The following is a 19,285-nucleotide window of genomic DNA, read 5'->3' on the forward strand; positions in this document are numbered from 1 at the left end:
GTCTGTGTGTTTTTTTCTGCTGTCCTTAGACACCTTCAGTGAAAACTGTGGATGCAGGTTTGAGCCTGGCCGTGACCCTACCTGTTGTTACAGCAGCAAAAAAATGGGCTGTAAAAGCCCCAGAGGATTTTTCATGTGCAACAGGGAAAGCATCTGCACAAAACCAAGCTGGCTGTTTATTAAGAAAGCAGTGTTGCATTTCAGCCCAGGGCACAAGATCGGTAGCTCCCTAAATGCTTCCTTCCTGCAACCTGTAACTCCTCCCTCTAAAGCCCCATATAACTTGCAGTGGAGGAGAAGCCCCCTGTATAGGACCTCCACGAGACAGCCCACGTATAGAAATGTCAGGAACCAGTCTACTCTGTGCTAAAGAGATGTTGGGTGGGACAGGTGATCACGTGCAGCTTGGACTTGGTTTCCATAAAATAGTAGTGGGAAGGCACGAAGATGGCTTAAAGCTCCCTGCAGGGGGTTGCAAAGAGGCTGGAGCTGGACTGGTCTCAGTGGGGGCAGGCAACAGGACAAGGAGCAATGGGCTCCAGTTGCAGCAAGGGAAGTTGAGGCTGGATATTAGGAAAAACTGTCTCACTAGGAGGGTGGTGAAGCACTGGGACAGGTTACCAGAGAGGTGGTGCAGTCTCTATCCTTGAAGGTTTTGAAGACCCAGGTAGACAAAGCCTTGGCTGGGATGATGTAGCTGGGGCTGGTCCTGCTTGGAGCAGAGAGTTGGACTGGATGTGACCTCCCGAGGTCCCTTCAACCCTTATTTTCTATGACTCTATGAAAAGCTTGTCCTTCAGATGCAGAGCACAACATTTCATCCGCTTGTCTACAAAAGCAAGACTTAAGCCATCTGTGAGACCTTGTATGCTAATAGGAACCTGTAGAGTCAGACACAGAAGCTGCTGTAACAGTTCACTGCAAAATCATTTCAAAACCTACAGAATTATTCCTTAATAACTCGGCAGAGTCACATTGTGGGACACGTGTGTCTTCGAAAGTGCGTCAGGACTTGCATGCTGTACTTTGAGTAGCTCTTCTCTGTCAGTGTGCGACGCTGGAACAGCAGTAACAAAATAAAAAGCAAAGCAGATGGCACTGCAAAAATATCTTTGATTTATTTAGATGAGCCCAGAAAGAATGAATATTGTGATGATTGTATGGTATGTGTTATTAGGAGTACATGTTAGTCACCACTGCGTGAGTATTTTATGTCTGCAAAACAGAGTATGCAAACTTTTAAACACAGGCCACTCTAAGCTGCTGAGCTGCAACTGTTGAAGGAGATCTGTTGTAAATTGTTGAGCATCATCCATTAATAGGACTGAAGTTGACAAGAGAAGGCTGTGTGGTTTATAAGATGCTGTAATTAATTAAGACCCAAAGAGCAATTCCTGTCTCTCAGTTTCTTTTTCTTTTTTTCCCCCTGTGTGGGATCTGTTTGGCTTCATTTTTATTTTTAACACAAATCTTCCCCAGGAAGAGGATGTTTACCTTTTGCATCTCAAACCTGACTCAGACGCATACACCATTAACGTCTGCCAACAGCATTTCTAAACAGCAGAGCTTGACAATGCGAATTATTTTATTTTTTTAAAAATCAGTACTGAGATAACAGGTAAAATTAAGATTAAAATGTTCTAAAAGCACACAGATTTGTGACCAATACCATGCAATTATTGCCATTATGTGCTTATTCTTATTCCTGACATTCTTGAAAAGAACCACCGTAGAAAACTATTCATGCTGAGGTCATATATTTGACTCCACAGCGGTAAAAAATCTGCTGTGAATAGACAGGTAGAACAAAAGACAGAATGGTTTTACTCACAAGATTTTTTATTTTGTGTTGCTGCTATTATAAGCATGTCAGCATCTCGCACCTCGTTGTCATATAGTTAACATTTCGAGTACAGATGAAATGTAACCGCGCTGAAAGTTAAGTCCTATGAAAAGGACCAAACCCGAGCTCATTTTAATCGGACGGGGTCCCCACATTTCAGCCGTGTTGTAACTTGCTGTGAAGTGCATATGGAGCGCAGCTGCCTCTCTCACAAGACAGTGCAAGCTGGCAGGATTCCTTGTGACTTGGACCGTAAGGTCAAATCCTGATGCACCCGACAAGCGATGCGAGGTCTCTTGTTAGCAGCGAATCCTGCTTTCGGTCCTGCTCAGTATTAGCGATGAAACCCTGATGTTGCACTGGGCGTCACAGAGGGGAGAAATTGCCTCCTAGCCTTTATGGAAATGATAAAATCAACTCCTACACTACTCAGAAGAGGAGCAAGGATCTTGTTAATGAGAACTGGAGCGTGTTCACAGAGCTGTGCAGGAGACCGATGTTCAAACACCACCCTGAAGTCAATGCCAAGACTCCTACTGCCTTCAGCGTGGGTGACATTGCATAGTGTCGTTCAGGATTCATATACTAGAGTATAGCCATATCTAATATTATATACTGCAGCTCGGCTTATTGGCCAGGTTGTCTTCGGTCGTACCTGTCCCCACCATGCAAGATTACAACTCACCCAACAAGCCCCTTGTGTTTCTGAGCAGAACAACACATTGGAAACAAACATTTCCAGGAATCAGCAGAATGACTATATACTGTTATTTGATTCATTATATGATAATGTCTCTCTGCAATGATGCCACGCCGCGCTAGGGAAAGAATAAGACACATTAAATGTGATTTACCATCCAAAATGAGAACAACCAAAGACAGCCATTTCTTTGCGTTTATTCCAGAGTAAAGTGCTGAGCAATTCGATAAGCCGGTGAGGCCCGTAGACCACAAACTTGGCCTTTCCGCAATTGCATTTCCTTTTCAGGCCTGGCTTCTATCTGACAAGTATCAGCAAGAGACCACATCCCTCTCATCCCTCAGCAACCGGCTCAAGATACGCTCAGTTTACAAGTCAAAATACTGTGTTGTGGTAGCTGTTACAGTAGTCGTGGACGTCGCGAATGAGATCGGTGAACTGTGCCCTGTTTACCTGTCTCTACAAGTTTAAGAGGAAAAACCTTATGCTCAACCAGCATTTCTCCACCGTTTTAAATTCAAATCACCCCTTACTAGATTCCTCATTGGACTCAAGGCAGAAAATGCCAGCTCTTACTTTTCAATCATTTTTTGACAACAGATAAAGAACAGGGCAATTCTTCTGTCGCAAAGACCTCAGAAAGACCGCAGCAGGGCAGGGTGGTTTGAACACAATGGTTTCCAGTTTGAAATCTCTGAGTTTATGGTGGAAAGTATGTTTGCATGCTTAACACTTTCCAGCACCCCATAGCACCCTTGAAAGGGTCCCTGGGCCCCCTAAAGTCCTGCTTGAGAATCACGGTCCCAGACACGAAAGCCTGCCCATGTCACCGTGCATGGAGAAAGCAGATCCAGTTCTATGAGCTAACACTTAGGAACAAATTGGGAATGCATTTAAAATTTAAAAGCAGAGATGAGTCGAAGACAGCGAGACTTGCATTATGCAGAGTTCTAGGGGGGAAAAAAGGGGGGTGAATTATTATGAAGAGATGAAGAAACACAGAAGCTGAACCTGAATGGAAACATAAAGGAGCTGTGAGACAAGAAGGAGCTGAAAGGAAGAGAAGGAAACAACACAAGACTCCTGTGGACATCGACTTAGCTTAAGGAAGCACTGCTGATAAAGTTAAATATCTTTATCTAAGGAAGATAAATATGTGTCTTTGGTATATGTTTCAGGGGATGGGTGTAAGTTTAAATGTTAAATCTCCTCCTTGATAAGTTGGATTCACTACTAAATAAAGCGGGGGGGTGCTGTTTTTTTTTTAATGCAAGCAGATCTGGCAAGACGGGATCAAGAATTTAGCCCATTTTCATTGTCCCCTCCAGAAGCACTCCCATCTAATCAAGGGTTCCCAGCATAGTATCTGGAGAATACCAGTCAATCCGGCTGTGCCGGTGCAAACTCTTTAGTCGGGCCTGGAAGCTTATTAGGGACTTGGAATCTGTAGGAAGTAGTTCGGGAAAGATCTGGTGATTGCCTGGGTTCAGCTCCCAGTTGCAGTGAATGCATGCAGGACCGATCTAGTCTGCAACCCCAGCGTTGGCAGATCTCTACAGAGTCGCTGACAAACACAAGAGCGGGGTGCAGGGTCCAAATCTCTGTGCCGTGAGCGGGCACTGTAGGAACTTCATTATGCATCCACGGAGTTCAATGGCTTTCTGCAGCACACACATGGATATCCGTGTAAAGTGAAGCTGTAAAAACAAGACAGTATATCAAAGTCAAATTACTTAGCGTGCCTCCCGTCCTCCAGCAAAGAGACGGTGTTACGACACTCATTCATCTTGCCTTCTGAGCCGCACTGCAAAGTAATGCAATTAGCACGAAGAAAGGGAAAAGGAGCCAATCTGGAGAACTATCTTCTTACATATCTCTCAGCAATTAAATGCATTCATTAAATTGGCATTGGAGCAGCAGGATCTTGCCGTGTTATCAGGCTCTCAGGAGCTTCCCCTGGAAAAATGCTCTTTCGCCACATGTTTTGATAGCACCTTGCCAGGGTCAGGAAAGACCAGACTCATCCAGCCTAATTCTCCTCTCGAAATGGTTTTATTGAGGTTCAGCCCCATTGACTTTTAATAGAGTGGCTCCTGATTTACACAGCTGCAAGGTAAGCCCCTGCTGTGCCCTTTAAGTGTGGCTCTCTTTCTAATTATATTCACTTGTGGTTCTCAATCAGATTTACTCCGAAGTCTTGTGCATCTCCTGTGTCTTCCTCCACCACCGTTTCCTTCTCATTGTAGCTCAGCTGGATTTGATGGCAGTCGTCACCGTGAGCTCCAACAGTACCTCTCCACATTTTGGAAGGCTTATCAACTTCCAATGATCCCATCACACACAGACTTGATTTTCTAGATCTCTGTCTTACTCGGTGAGGATGAAGAGGCACAATCCTGAACTCTATTTAGGCCCGCTCTCCATAGTACACCCTGTGGTTTAAGTCCAGCTAAATAAAGAAAGGCTCCCCTTGATTCTGCTTTAAAAACCCTAGGAAATGTTTCCTCTGACCTGTTTTTAAACCTCATCAGCAAGTTTCCACCAGTTACTGAGTGAACTAGAACATCTCATCAGCACCTAAGTCTGTGCATTGGCTTCTAGGAGGTATGTGCAGAAAGCCTGATTCACTGACTAGGAGTGGCTCTACCGAGGTCACTAATACAGTAATGGTAGTAAATAGAAAATCAGATCAGTGACTTTTAGACAGGACTAGGTCTCTACAGGCACATCTACACGTGCACATTTACTGAGCAGTAACCAAAGCCAAAATTAATGCACAGTATGTGCGTACATCTATACGTGCACACCCATACTGCACAGTAAATATGGCAACTTGCATCGACTTAAGGGTGAATTTGATACTTGCACTGTGCAGGTCTCAAATTTATGCCCAGTTAGTTACTGCACAGTAACTCACATGTAGACACCTTACTACACAGTAACATTGGACTGCCTTGGGACTAACTTTAGTCCCAAGTCAGTCCACACACAGCGTTAATGCCCCTTAATGTCTGCATCTGTAGACTTTGGCCTATTCCCACCTACTGCACAGTAACTTGCTGCACAATAAATTTAAGCTGGAATAAATGCACGTGTAGACACACCCTGTGGGTCTGACATTGTGAGGTTTGGTGTGTCCTCAATCATAGGCTACTGGTGCCTCCTGAGTCTGGCAGGGCACCAGATCACCAGCAAGGGGGGCGGGGGGGAGCGGAGGAGGGCAGAAGATGATAGCTGAGCCAGCAGCAAAACTGGAAGTGCACTTCCGCTTGCACTTCTAGTTTCATGGCTGGTGCTTCCAGGGGGTGCACGGCTGGTATCAAGGGGTGCATGTTCACCCCCTACTTGTCACCAATGCCCTCAATCAGTTGCCTTCAGCAGAAGATCATGGTGATGGGTGGTGGGTCCCTAGTCACATCAATAGGCCCACAGAAGACAATCAGATAGATGTTTATTGGAGCAGTGGTTTGCAAAGTTAGGTGCTAGATGCAAAGCCTGCCTTTGCGGATCTGTGCCTGTCTTTTCTTTCTGATATTGCATTGATATGGCTTCCTCTGTCTTCACACATCTTGGTTATTATCAGGCACTGTAAGAACTTGGAGTATTATATGGTGTGCTCCCAGCTTATTTCCCCACCCACCCATTTGGAGAGGTACAATGAAAGCAAGTGTGCAGTCCTTCAGGCTGATGTCCTTAAAACTATGTCCTCACCTCTGCAGCAGACCAGAGCTTCTTCTCATTTCCCCCCTTTTTGAAAGCTCTCATTAAAGGAAGCTACAAGCAGCTCAGAGAAAATTATTCATTGTGTCTCTTTTTGCTCTTAAATGGAGCCGTAGGAGGCTGGATGTGCTGAACTAGTACATTTCTAAAGACAAAAACTCCTAATGTTTTTAAGGATTTTTTTCCCCATTACCATGTTGCCAAGCAACATTTTTACAGTATCAGCAGCTGGAAAACTAAACTCTGAAGGTCTGAAAGTGAATTAAAGGAGGAGAAGAAAGGATGCTCCTCTGCTGTCCTTCTGTGACCTTCCTGTCAAGAACTGAAGAGAATATTTTCCATGCAATTATTAAATTTCACCCCAGGGTTCACTCCCAAATTATACAAGGAAGGATCTGGATGTGTTCCTCTCCCTCCACTTCCTTTCAAGTTATCAGCACTCAAGAGGGGTCGCAGGATGGCTGGGCAGAATCTGAAGACTTTGCCTTATGCTGTAGAATAGCAATTATCATTGTCCACCATCTACGTTGGACCCACTTGTGCCGAATGCTGTGCACCGAAGAGGTGGGCTTCCTGCCCTGTGGACTTCACAGTCTATAGAGTTTTACCATATATGTATATTTAATATATGTAATGTGATGACATCTAGATGCCTCCCAGGTTGGGGTTCATTAAGGTAAGTGCTGAACAAGCATCTAGTAATCCCCAGACAATGCTAAAGGAATAACTGTACTAGTTCTCCACCAAGAGAGTTGGGGTGGGAGGTGTGCATTGGAGAAAGACTGTATACAACCATAGGACCAGTCCAAGAGTTGTTAAGGAGGTTTTGTAAGGTGAACAACCCAAGCTCCTCTAGCTGACCCCTGCAGCTAGAGCTGCCTGGAGGACTGAAAGCAAAGGCTGGATCCTAGTAGGGTGTGGACCTATGATTAGGTGAAAGTAGCCAAGGTGAGTGTCCAAAGGACAAATTCAGCAGAGTTGCCATCTCCACCCATGCTGCCCATCATGGGCACAGAGCTTGTTGCGCCTCTGTCCTTCTGGTAAGAGTACTCAGCTCAAGTCAGGACTCCTTGACTTAATCAGTCCAAGGGAGGAGTTGCAATTCTTCTGCTCTTAGGGGAAGGACAGATGGAGAAATTAGACCAAGTTAAAAGGGGAAGAAAAAGGGATTTTCCTCACACCAGCTGCCCCTCAATAATGGTTCTGTTTGTCGGCTCCTAACCCCTAGTAAGTAGGCAATATACTCCCAGAAACTTATCTCAGTTTCCAAGAAATAAATCTATTTATTTTGTTTTGCATTTTGGACTAAATCCAAAACAACTTGAAGAAAAAGCTATTGGGAACACTACTTTTCTCATTGAAATCTTCCATGGGAAAGAAAATATTTCTCAGCCCGCTGTGCCTTCCAGTGTTTCTCATTTCTGCTCCGCTCTAAATAATACACAGGGGTAAAATTTTGTAATCAAGCTTTAAAACATGGACGCAAGACTTTGTCTTGGATGACCTTCTAGCCATTCAGATTCCAACGGTGGATGGAAGAAGAGTTAATGTGGGAAGCTCCATAATTTCTGCCATACACTGGGGGAAATCTGTGTTCGTTCCATCGAAGGCAAAGGGAACTACGAGCTGGGAAATTGGAGGTAATGGACTTTGACAAGATACTCAGATCAAGTTAGATGATACAGTACAACTTTTTACCGTCTTCCACTGATGAACAGAATGCGCCAGACAACTGACTGACCTTTAAAAGTTGTAAAGCAAGATGGGCTAGAGAGATGTACAGGCGTCTGAAAGAAACCTCCTCTAAGGAAGACAAAAAAATTATTTTTAAATGTCATCGCTATTGGGACGGTTAGCCCCTGCTTGAATTAAGGTGTCTAAATCCCACCGATATGTAAGAAGACCAAGGGACCTTTGGGATATTGTATGAGGGTTCCTTTGGGCTCCTTAAACTGACACCACCATGGTCATATTGAGTACTATAACATTAGCAGACTAGAAGAAATCGCTATGTCACTGGTCATTAAAATATGGAGGATGTTTCAACTAGATGGATAGTGTTTGACAAATTGTCCCTAGAAGCCGAGTTATGCATAAGAAATGAAAAGGGCAGAAACAATTATTTTCTCTGAGAATGCTACTTGTACAAAACCCATTTTGGAAAGGACACAGAGTCGATTGCTTATTGCTCCCTAGTGCTGGCTTGGATACAGCTATTGTAAATATAGCTAATAGGATACACTGATATTTAACTATATATGTCAAGATTCCTGTTAAGTGCAAGGAAATAAATTCAAACACATTAGCCCTTTGGATTGGTGCACAATATTGTAGCCATCCAGCCAGACTCTTTAATAGATCTTTCTACCAGTGCTTTCTTATAAACTGGCAAAGAAAATATATTTCCCTTCTGATTTATTACTTATTTCTTTGGCAAACTTAATTTGCTTTCAGCTCCTATTTTTGCCCCCTTTTTTTATATTTAAACAAGTCCATGGACTCCATCCAAAAATAAAAAATGTTTATAAAAGCAAGTAAGGAACGCCCAGTGGGCCAGCTACTATTCTCTGAGGAAGAAGGGGAAAAAATTCTCCTGTTTCTTCTCTCCTTCCATTTTCATAGATTTAAAACCCCAAAAGGGGCCATAATGATAATGTAGTCACAGACTTTCAGCTTAGTCCCTCCCCCTGGACCAAGCTTTTCCATTGATGGGATGAAATACAGTGAGCAGCAAAAACCGGATTATGTCCTTAGTTTGGTGCACTTTGAAGTACTTTAGAGGCACAAAGGAGATTGAAAAATGTGTAAAATAAGGTTACTGAGATTTGCATTTATGCTGGTAGCCATCTCTATGCCAGTCCACCCTGTGCCCACCACCTCAACGTAGGAGGTCTTCTAGGGCATTCTCAAAGAGCAAGCATCCCTAGCCTCCATGCCACCCTGACCAGCTCCAGTTGGCACCAGAACAAAGGAAGGAAGGATGTTTTATCCTCCCAGGAAAACGTGAAGCATTCAGCTAATCAAAGAGAGTGCAAAAGTCCCAATGGCTCCTTCCATCTTTCTAGTGGGCTTGAACAATAACAGGGTGAAAAGCTCTGCAGGGACTAAGTCTGAACGTGACACTGTTGGGTTTTTTTAGATGGGAACAGATAAACCCAGTCAAGGGTCTAATTTTGCCAAGGGTCCCCAGACACCAACATCTTGGTGGATGCAGAAAAGAGGATTATAAGCACCTGGAAAGGAAAGGCATCTTTCATTCTCTCAGCTACAGATAAAGTGGAAGAGCTGAGTCATGTGGCTGGTTGTTAGTTGAAGGGTGGTGTGTTCTGGTGAGTCATATTAAATGACTGGTGGTATAAAATTGACTGAGGATTATAGTTATTTTTCTTAACACATGAGGCCAAGAAGCCACCATGAAAACTTCTCCAAATAAAAACGATTGCAATAGCTCTCTCAACAAAACTGTAGACAGGGACGAGAGAGGCAATATCCCCTCACTACACTCTTCTACATGGCCTGTGTCATCGCCAGTATATCCTTGCAACTGAATTAACTCCCTTTTTCAAGTACTTCACCAGCCCTACGTACTTTTTTCACTACACTCTTGGGTCAAGGGCTGGTTCCCCTTGTCATGAAGTCCATGGCAGTAGAGGATGTAGTCAAGAAGAGCGTTTCTTAGGGACATTGGGCCAGACTTTGCACTTGATTTCACACAAGAACAGAGTCCACCTGCCTTGGGGAACTGTTCAAATGATATATTAAGAACACACAGCAAAGCAGTTTATTTTAGCATCAGCACTTCAGCTCAAGAGTCTGGGCACAGATTTATGTGAGATTATATTCACACTCTGGATACCCTCTGTGGGGCCATGATGTCATTTGCTTGTTACTAGAAATAATTGATGCAGACTAATAGTTACTGCTGATTCAAATATACTGGAAAACAGTCTTCAGCAAACATACCCAGTATGGTCACTTAAAGGCCTTGTCTTAACCGTACTAAAATCAATTGAAAGGCTCTTGTTGGCTTTGAATCAAGCCCTAGGTGCTCACAAGGTTGGGAAAACCTGGATAAATGTTAAAGAAGCTCCCACCAGGTTTGGAGGTTTAACTTTCCATGATCCTTTACCTATACAGGTGTAATTAAAATGACACCGCCTCCCCACAGTGGAGGCATTTATACATTTATATCACTATATCTCCTAAGCTATGTCTATGCAACAAGAACGTTTACAAAGATAGAAAAAGCGGTACACTACTATGCCAACTCCAACTTAGGAGTGAGCATGTAACTGTTTGATCTCCACAACCCAAAACAGCAGGAAGGTGTGGATTATCACACCTCAAAAAATGTATGATCCTGGATTTCAAGCTCTGCAAAACCTTTCTGAAATGCAAGGAAAGTGGTTCGAAACAATATGTGAAGAAACTATTCCAAAAGACTAAAATGGATGTGATGGGAGAGAGACAAGTCAATGAAAGCAGGAAATCATGCCTCCCTAATCTACTCCAATTCTTTGACAATATAGTGGACAAAGAAAACCAGCATGTATAGTTACCTTGGACAGTCATAAGTCCTTTAACAATTGCTTCATAAGTTGCTATCAGGAAACTAAGCATAAGCTGCGAGGTTAAGTCCTGCCATGGGTTAGAAATTGGGCGAGCACGACACTAGAAATAACTACTGTGCTTCGAACACAGCGCACATTAACTGCAAGAATCTCTATGAAGATCGATATGTTTAAAAACAGTTAGCAGTGATCTGGAAATGAGACTAAGCAGTGAGGGAGCAAAACGTGCCAAAGATATGAAGAAAGGCTACTGACTCGAGACGATCACCACAGGGCAGGGTAGGTTAGTCCAGTCCAGCTAAGCACTCCTGCAAATGCACTGACTCATTTCAGAGCTGGAGTGCTTTCATAACTGACTTCATGGCAAGACCCTGCCGTCCTAATCAATAGACAATTCCCAGGTGGCCAGGGAAGGGGAAGAAGCAAATGGAGATCATTAAATGGGAGGCATGCTGAGAACAGTGCCTTTGTAGTGGGTGGTCGTAGGAGGGGTAGGGAGGGTGAGTTGCCTTCACCTGGGTTAAATTCTGTCATTGGCAACAGGTCTGGGCTCCAGGCTCTTGTCAGAGGGTAATGAAATGCATTGGTCAGGAGCCCTTGCAAGATGAAACAAGCCCAGTTGAACTAATAGCAATCCATTTTCAAGGAGAGAGCTTCTTTTTGCTACTTCAAGGGGTCTGATTAATTATGGAAGAAAATGATAATGCCACATTTTACAGAAACGAGGGAAAGGCTTGAATGAAAGTAAATCAACTTTTAATTGAGATTTACTAGGACTGAGGTGATACAGGTAGATAAATAGCAATTGATTACTAGAGTGCGTTTGCTGAGAATTAACTGCAGACAAAGGCAAAGGCCAAATCTGTAGAAGTAAATGAGAGATGAGTTTGGCACAGAGCATCCCGCGGTGTGCGAAATGGCCAGTTTTTCATCACATTCTTCCTGCATTTGCACCGGTAACTGTTCACAGACACATGTGCAATCCCTTGCAGCTGCAAAGAATAGAGCTTAGATGCCTCGTTGTCAAAAGTCCAGGAGCCGGGTCACGGTGGTGTTGAGATCAGAGTTAATTACATGCTAGAGATCAGGGTTGTAATTAAGTCGTCATTGATTCTCTAAAAAGAGGGCACATCGGGATAACCTCTTGAATACTCGCACTGTTTCCATGCCTTTGCCATGCTTGGATGCATCTGCTTCGGTGACCCGTGTCTAGCTGCAGATGGCTGAACGTGGCAATCCACCGAGTACCGCAGTGATACTCCAAGTGTGACGAGCACAGATAGTGCTGGAGCCATGTGCGGCGGTTTCCACTCATCCATCACCTCTCCACGCTTTGTGCCCTGCTTCAAAGTTCTGCAGTGCCTGCCAGGTCAGGCACCAAGAACTGCTGGGTTTTGAAAAATAAGAATATAGTTAAAAGCATGCATATATGCATACATTGTTCCAGTTCAGTCCTGTAGATCCCAAGTAACCTTTGTCCATGCATTGCTGAGTTTAAATTAAAACAATTAATAAGAATCATAATAATAGTGCAAACAGTCCTTGCTATCCAATAGATATGCTTAGCAGCCAACACAAAAGAGAGTTATTAACACAGAGAACTTTTGGCAGAGGTGATATCTTTTATTATACCAACTAAATAGTTGCAAAATGTTTTTTCTCTATTTGCAAGCTTTCGGGCTCTTCCTCAGGCAAAGGAGAAAGCACAGGCTGTAATATTTCTCCCAGGTCAAAATGAACATTAATAATCACAGGAGAATAAAAAGATGTTATAGCATCCCCTGGGTGGAAAAGTTCCTTTTATGCAAGTTAAGCTCAAATCAAAGTTCAAGCAGTCTGTTTACCTCCAAGCTGTCTGATGGTAAGCCTGGTGTTGAGTTTTTTTTCTGTTTTCTTCCTTCTTGGTAAGATGTTTTCTATTATTTGAGCCTAACTTGCATAAAAGGAACTTTTCCACCCGGGAAAGTTATAACCTCTTTTTATTGTCCTGTGCATTATGAATTTTCATTTCTACCTGGGAGAAATGTTACAACCTGTGCTTTCTCCTTTGCCTGAAAAAGGGTGCATGAGGCCAAAAGCTTGCAAATAATGATTTTTTTTTTTGCAACTATTTAATTGGTCTAATAAAGGATATCACCTCTACCAAAAGTTCTGCATAGTTTTTGCCTGTAGACCAACACAGCTAACACTGTATCCATGTTATTATCATGGGGTATCTACATGGAACAAGATCACAACATGGCTTCCTAAGGTACCTTTTAAATGTCCATTACGGTCTTATCCCAGCCCCATTCAATCTTGGATGGGTTTATCCTCACAACATGCTAGTGAAATTAGGTAGCACTATTATCCCCATTGTACATATGAGAAAGGGAGGTTTGGGAAAATCAAGTGACCTGTCCAAGGTTACATAAGAAGCTTGCAGTAGAGAACTGAGCCTGGATTCCCCATGGACCATAGGAAAGCTCCATGTTCTTCATCCTTAAAAGTCTACTGAACCACCACCACATTTGGGACCCGCAATGACTATTTCATGAGAGATGTCATGAACTGGAAGAGTCCTGTCAACTTGACCTTCCCCACCAGTCCCTCCAGCCCATGATGGAAGCACTTTGGTGATGGACGTGGGGAAAGCATTTGTTCCGCTGTTTTGTCCCCTCTCCTCTAGGCAATTAGACAGACTTGCTTTGCTGGGCCTGTTAATGTGGCACCTTTTCCCAGTACAGAATTCATGACTGCAAAAAATAAATACACAAGCAAACTAAAGGAAGGCCAACACGAGAAAATGCTTTATTGTTTAATGAAACAGCTTGGAGTGAAATGGAGCAGAACACTCTCCAGCAAAATGTTTTCTCTCAAACTTCAAGGATTCTTGAAGGTTTAAAAACATTTCGGGGGCTGTCCATCTTTAAGTGCCTGTAAACTGGAAGGGTTTATTAGCAGCAATTTGATTGAACAATCCTGCATTGCTTTCTTCTTGAAAAGGCAAACATTAAAAAAAGATTAACCTTTATAATGCATGCTCTGGGTCACTGAGGGTACAAAGCAGAAGGTTATCTGACCTGTTTCTGGAAAAATCTAAGTTTCAAGCAGATGAGAGTAAAGTATGGTCCAACCCATCCATTTTTTGTTTGACACCTCTGGTTAAAAACCAACTGGAAACAGCGGTGCAAGAATGAACTTGCTTCTGTTTGAAACTCCTACTTAATAAAAGCATTTTTGAGATAAGCATGCAATCGCTCCCTCTTCTTAAAGCAAGGATCAACATCTATTACGGATGCTGAAACTCAGAACAGGAAAAAAGTACCTTTCTGGCTTCTGGTCTGATTAGGAAAAGTAAATTAAGCCATACACGTTATACAGAGACGGGGCCAGATAACAAGGCTAATGATCAGAGCAGTGGGTGTAAGAATCCATCCTTCTTGAAGGTGAGATCATTTAGCCCATAACCAAAGACCCATCTCCTGTCTATTTTGGATTATTTTAGGAACAATGGTATAAACCTGCTACCTTTAGGTACTCATGCTGTCATGGGTACCTATGAAGTAGTGCTTTTCCCCAGTAAGCTAAGCATGGGCCTGATCCAAAACCCCACTTGAAGTCCACAGAAGGACTCCCATTACATCCACAGTAGCTGGCTTATATAGGAGTGAGCATTTGGATACTAGCAGCAGCTGCATTATTCTGAGCTATCACTTCTATCCACCCACTTGATGACTCAGTATCATTAGGACACTTCACAAAACCTACTTCTCTTTGGAGCATACCTGTGCTCAGTAAATCCCTTTCTCTGACAGTGCAGCCACATCTCTTACCAGTGTTGATGACACCAAACCAGTTTTGGTTCTTCATTTGGTATCTCGTGTGATTAACCTTGTGTCCTTCTATCCTGTCCTTTTATCCTATTGTCATGCCTTGTCTCCTCTGCAACACTTCAATGTATTCATAATGACATTGGAAAGTCAGTGTTTTGCAAGACTTGGCCTTGTAAGTAGCGTTCTACGTATCCTATATTTCCATAGCCATAGAAGCTATGATTGCACTCCTGCATCCAAACTCTCAGTTACGGAAAAACCCCAACCCAGTTCTCTCTGCAGCCTTCATGGTTATCACCCTGATAAGCATGAAATTATGAACCAAGTGCAAACTGATGCAACATCACCTGCTCTCTTTTGAGACAGGCCGAAACAACAGTGCTGAGAAACGTTAACAGCCCATTCCAATTTCAATAACATCAAAACCTGAATACTATTAAGGCAGGTATCATTTCTGATCATTTTAAGAGACACGGCTCACAAAACCTGTTTCTCCCATGAAACCAGACTGTCTCCCATGCTGTCATGGGTACCAAGAGCCCATTAGCCTCCAATCCACCTGTCAAGTCCAGCTTTTATTCAGACAACGGTTGTAGTGGAGCTGCTCATTTTTCATACTCCCAGCTCAAATATACTGAGAACAGAAAATGTTGGGACATCATAAATGAATGGAATTGAAAGTCAAAATAAATAAAATGAAGTCTTGATGGATGGGGTCTTTATTGCATTTAGTATTTAATTCATTAGGGATAGGGACAGAAATGACACATACATTGGTATAAGGGATGAGAAACTGGTTCAAATCTGTAACACAACACAAGTTCCCTGCACATAAACTGCTTTCAAAATGGCAAAAACTGGTTTCAGATAAACCTGGAGGGAGGTAGCATCGCAGATTTATAGATTGTAAGGGGCTCGAAGGGACCTTGCAAGATCATCGGGTCCAGCTACCTGCACTAGGCAGAAAGTCAGACTGAAGAGATTTAAGTTAATTCAGTTTATTGAACTTCTGTCCCAGAATCCCTCCAGATGCAAATTAGCTCACAGTCCCCCAGCATCCCAGGATGCTTTGCATGTCCCCCATAACCCCTCCCCGCCTGCAGGGTAGATGGGCTAGCCTTGGCCCAAGCAGTCTGCTCCAGCTGAGCAGGGAGGCATGCTCTAGCACCCCCTGGCTTCAGTCCTGAGCCACTGCAGGCGTGTGGCTGAATGTTCAGAGTCAGAAGTGAATGTCTGTTCTCCTGCTTATCAGTTCAATTTATGCAGCTTAGACAGACCTGCAACAATTGAATCGATTCAGCCTCAGGCTTTTTGACTGCCTGTACTTAGCCTAAATCCACCTACTTTAAAATTTAAATCAAGCTGCCACACAGCTTCCAATCCACCGCAGGAGAGTGATGCAAAATGTCTAACCCTGCCTCAGCATTTAGGTCCAGTTGGCTGTAAAGCACATTGGGGATTTGCCTCTAACAGGTCTGTAGTAATGGCTGTGGGTTGAAATGTTTCATAACCCTGCTCAATTCAGTTTAGCTGAGTTGAAATGTTATGGTCATTGAATATTTATGAGCCCAAGAGAGAAATCATGCCTGTTTCAGTAAATAAAATAAAGTAAAAAAAAAAAATGTTTTCGCTTCACACAGCGAAAATGACACTTCTATTAGTTGTAGTTAATATACATTGATTGGATTAAAATACATCTCCTATGAATAAAAAGTATTTTGCTTAGGGTATGAAACTCCATCAGTTTAAGTGACAGCAGCACTAAATGCAGAGAGGCAAGGGATTGGTTTTACTTGATATGCATTGGCTTTAGCAGGAAGAATGCATTGATTTAAGCTCATTTTCATGAAAAAACAGCTGAAAAAATTCACTTCTTTGGTTTAATGTATGCTATAAGGCCAGCAGTTTCTACAAGAATGGGAGTGTATGTGCATCTGTGTGTGCATGTGTGTAAGGATCAGTTTTATTTCCAGATCTCTGTCTCATTAACCTGTGCCCATATCCCAAACCCAATTAGCATTTGAGGGGGGAAAAACATAGTATAAAACGTGTGTTTAGTAAAGCAAGTTTCTGGATAGAGTGAAAACCCTGGGCTTTAGCTTTCAATCTGCACATATTTTCCTAAGCAGATCTGTTAGTCAGAATGTTCATATGTCAGGCACAGAGGCAATGCATCGTAATCACTCAGCAAAGCTGCCACGGACACCAGGATAGAGGGCTGAGTGTTATACAAGTGTGTGGTTTGTCAGAGGTAATGGCAGAAGAGATTTCCTTTTCCTTCTTTATCTGTTACCAGCCATAAGTGGTGATAACTTGCAGCATTTAGAAGAAACCTCATTCCACCCAGGTGGCTAGTAGCATATGTCTGAGGCTTAAACTTTAGAACCGTGTCAGAAATTGAGGGTTATTCCAACAGCAAGACTTTGCATTTTTATTAAACCCCTCCTTTCTCTCACTAAAGACATAGTTCTGTCCCAAAAATGGAAACAAAGCAATAAACCTTGACTTCCAAAACCAGGTAAGCATGTTCAGTTGACTACCTTGCCTTTACCCAGCATGCAAAAAGAAGGGAATGGATGGCAGAGGCTATCCAAATGCATACATCGTCTTAAAAGCCCAAAGCATTCTTATCACGGGGCATGTCTGCATGTGTTATTAATGCACTGTAAGCTTGCTGCATAGTAAGCTTTCCCTGGGAGCACGTCTACACATGCATTTGTCAGGAGCAAATTTGCTCCCAACAAAAGCAGTTCAGTGCAGGGCTCCTCGTGCCCTGCTCTGCTCCCCTGAAGAAGCCAGGGGGAGATCCAGGCTCCCCTGGGTGCCAGATCTGGGCTGACAGGGGGCACTAGGGTCAGACGTGGGCTCCAAAGGGGTGGGGGGAAACTGTCCCATCTCCAGGGCAGCTGCCTTACAGGCCCACAGCCCTGTCCCAGACAGCTGCCTCTTGCCCAGCCCCACTCTGAAACTGAAGTACAGGCTAGGACACCATTCCCTGCCCCTGGCAGCTGCCTGCTGCCCAGCCCCTACTTTGATTAACCAATCAAATGCTGCCTGGGGGAGAGGACAGTTTCCCCGACTCCTGCTGCCTTGCCTGACCAGGAGGAATTTGCTCCTGGTCAGCTATATACATGCGCACTACTGCACAGTATCTACTGCATGGTAAATCTGCTACCTGTATTTACAAGTAGTAGCCAACCATGCAGTAAATGAATTTACTGTGCAGTAAATGCTGCACACTTGTAGATGGTGACATTTACTGCACAGCAGATTATTCTACTGCACAATAAAGCATCATGTATAGGTGGATGCAGCTACATTGGTGAAATGCCTTTTATACTGGTTTAACATACTTCCTTCTCATTTAGAGATAGGCTATATCAGTCTAACCCCATACATACTCGTGTACATGCCCCTGTACTAGACAGATTGTGTTTTTTTGCCTATTCCAATATAGTTAAACTGGTACAATTTGTGTGTCAAGGCAAATCATAATTTAGGCATTTAGGTATCATTGACTTTCCATGGGACTTACTGGACTTTTGGCCATTTTTCTGTAAAAGCAGGTTACCTCGCAATCACCTTAACTCTGATTCAGAATCGAAGGCCAATTCTTCGAGAGTAACCACAACTTCCAACACAAATCAAACCCTTAAAGTAAAAAGAAATGTGATATTGTTATCAGTTCAGATTCAAGATACACCATCACCATCTGCCTGACTTATTAAAGAAGTACGTAAATATGTATTTTGTTGCTAGTTCCCTTTTTCTAGGCAGGCTTTCTGCTCTTGATGGCATGCTTATTCAAGAGAACAAAACAATGTTCTTTTGTGAATAATAAATTGATTTTTGCCTTGGCCTTTTAGTTCATTATTAATCTTTTAAAAGGTGAATGTTCTAGCTGCTTTTTAATCCTCCTCTCTGCAACATTTCTGCATCATTTCATGGCACTGGGGAGAGAAAGGAAGCATCTTTTGAACTGACAGCAAAACTCACAGCCAAACATCACAAGTCCAGTCAAGGGGCAACTTTTTCAAAAACTCGTAAGTTTTGAGGTCACTGACATTTCTGATATAGGGGCAGTTTTTCAATGGTAGTCAGGCCTCCAGCATGCTCTTCCCAGCTTCTGTTAGGCATCCAAATGCTTTGAAAATCCAAGTCCTATTGACTTTCAATAACAGTCGGGGAGTTTGGAACTTGATTGTGGTTAAAAATCCATGCCCTTGACACGTATGAAAATTTTGCCTACTATTTCCTTCCTCGGCCTCCTTGGAATATATAGAATCATAGAAGTCGGGTCAGAAGGGACCTTGACGATCTTCAAGTCTGACCTTCTGCCTGGGCGGGAGAAAAACTGGACTCAAATGAGTCCAGCCAGGTAGGCATCAAGCCTCTTCTTAAACACCCCCAAGGTAGGAGCCAGCACCACTTCCCTTGGAAGCTGGTTCCAGCTCCTAGCCGCCCTGACCGTGAAGTAGTTCTTGCGGATGTCTGAACTAAATCTACTGTCTAATAACTTGTGTCCATTGTTCCTCGTCATGCCACGGGGCGCTCGGTGAAACAGCGCCTCCCCTAAACCCTTCTGGTCCCCCCTAGTGAGTTTATAGACAGTCACCAGGTCCCCCCTCAGCCTTCA

General features: G+C 43.3%; 1 long non-coding RNA gene across 1 annotated transcript in view; it reads right to left on the minus strand.

The window, feature by feature from the left end:
• Nucleotides 1-9,267: 9,267 nt before the first annotated feature.
• Nucleotides 9,268-19,285, minus strand: part of LOC109310300 — a 13,125-nt gene continuing 3,107 nt past the window's right edge. Inside the window, exons 2-3 of the long non-coding RNA XR_002101189.1 lie at nucleotides 18,899-18,904; nucleotides 9,268-9,279 (exon numbers count right to left, since the gene is read on the minus strand). This is a non-coding gene — a long non-coding RNA (uncharacterized LOC109310300). The remainder of the gene's footprint in view (nucleotides 9,280-18,898; nucleotides 18,905-19,285) is intronic.

The sequence above is a fragment of the Crocodylus porosus genome, unplaced genomic scaffold, assembly GCF_001723895.1.
Source record: "Crocodylus porosus isolate Cpor-Errol unplaced genomic scaffold, CroPor_comp1, whole genome shotgun sequence".
NCBI classification, from domain to species: Eukaryota; Metazoa; Chordata; order Crocodylia; family Crocodylidae; genus Crocodylus; species Crocodylus porosus.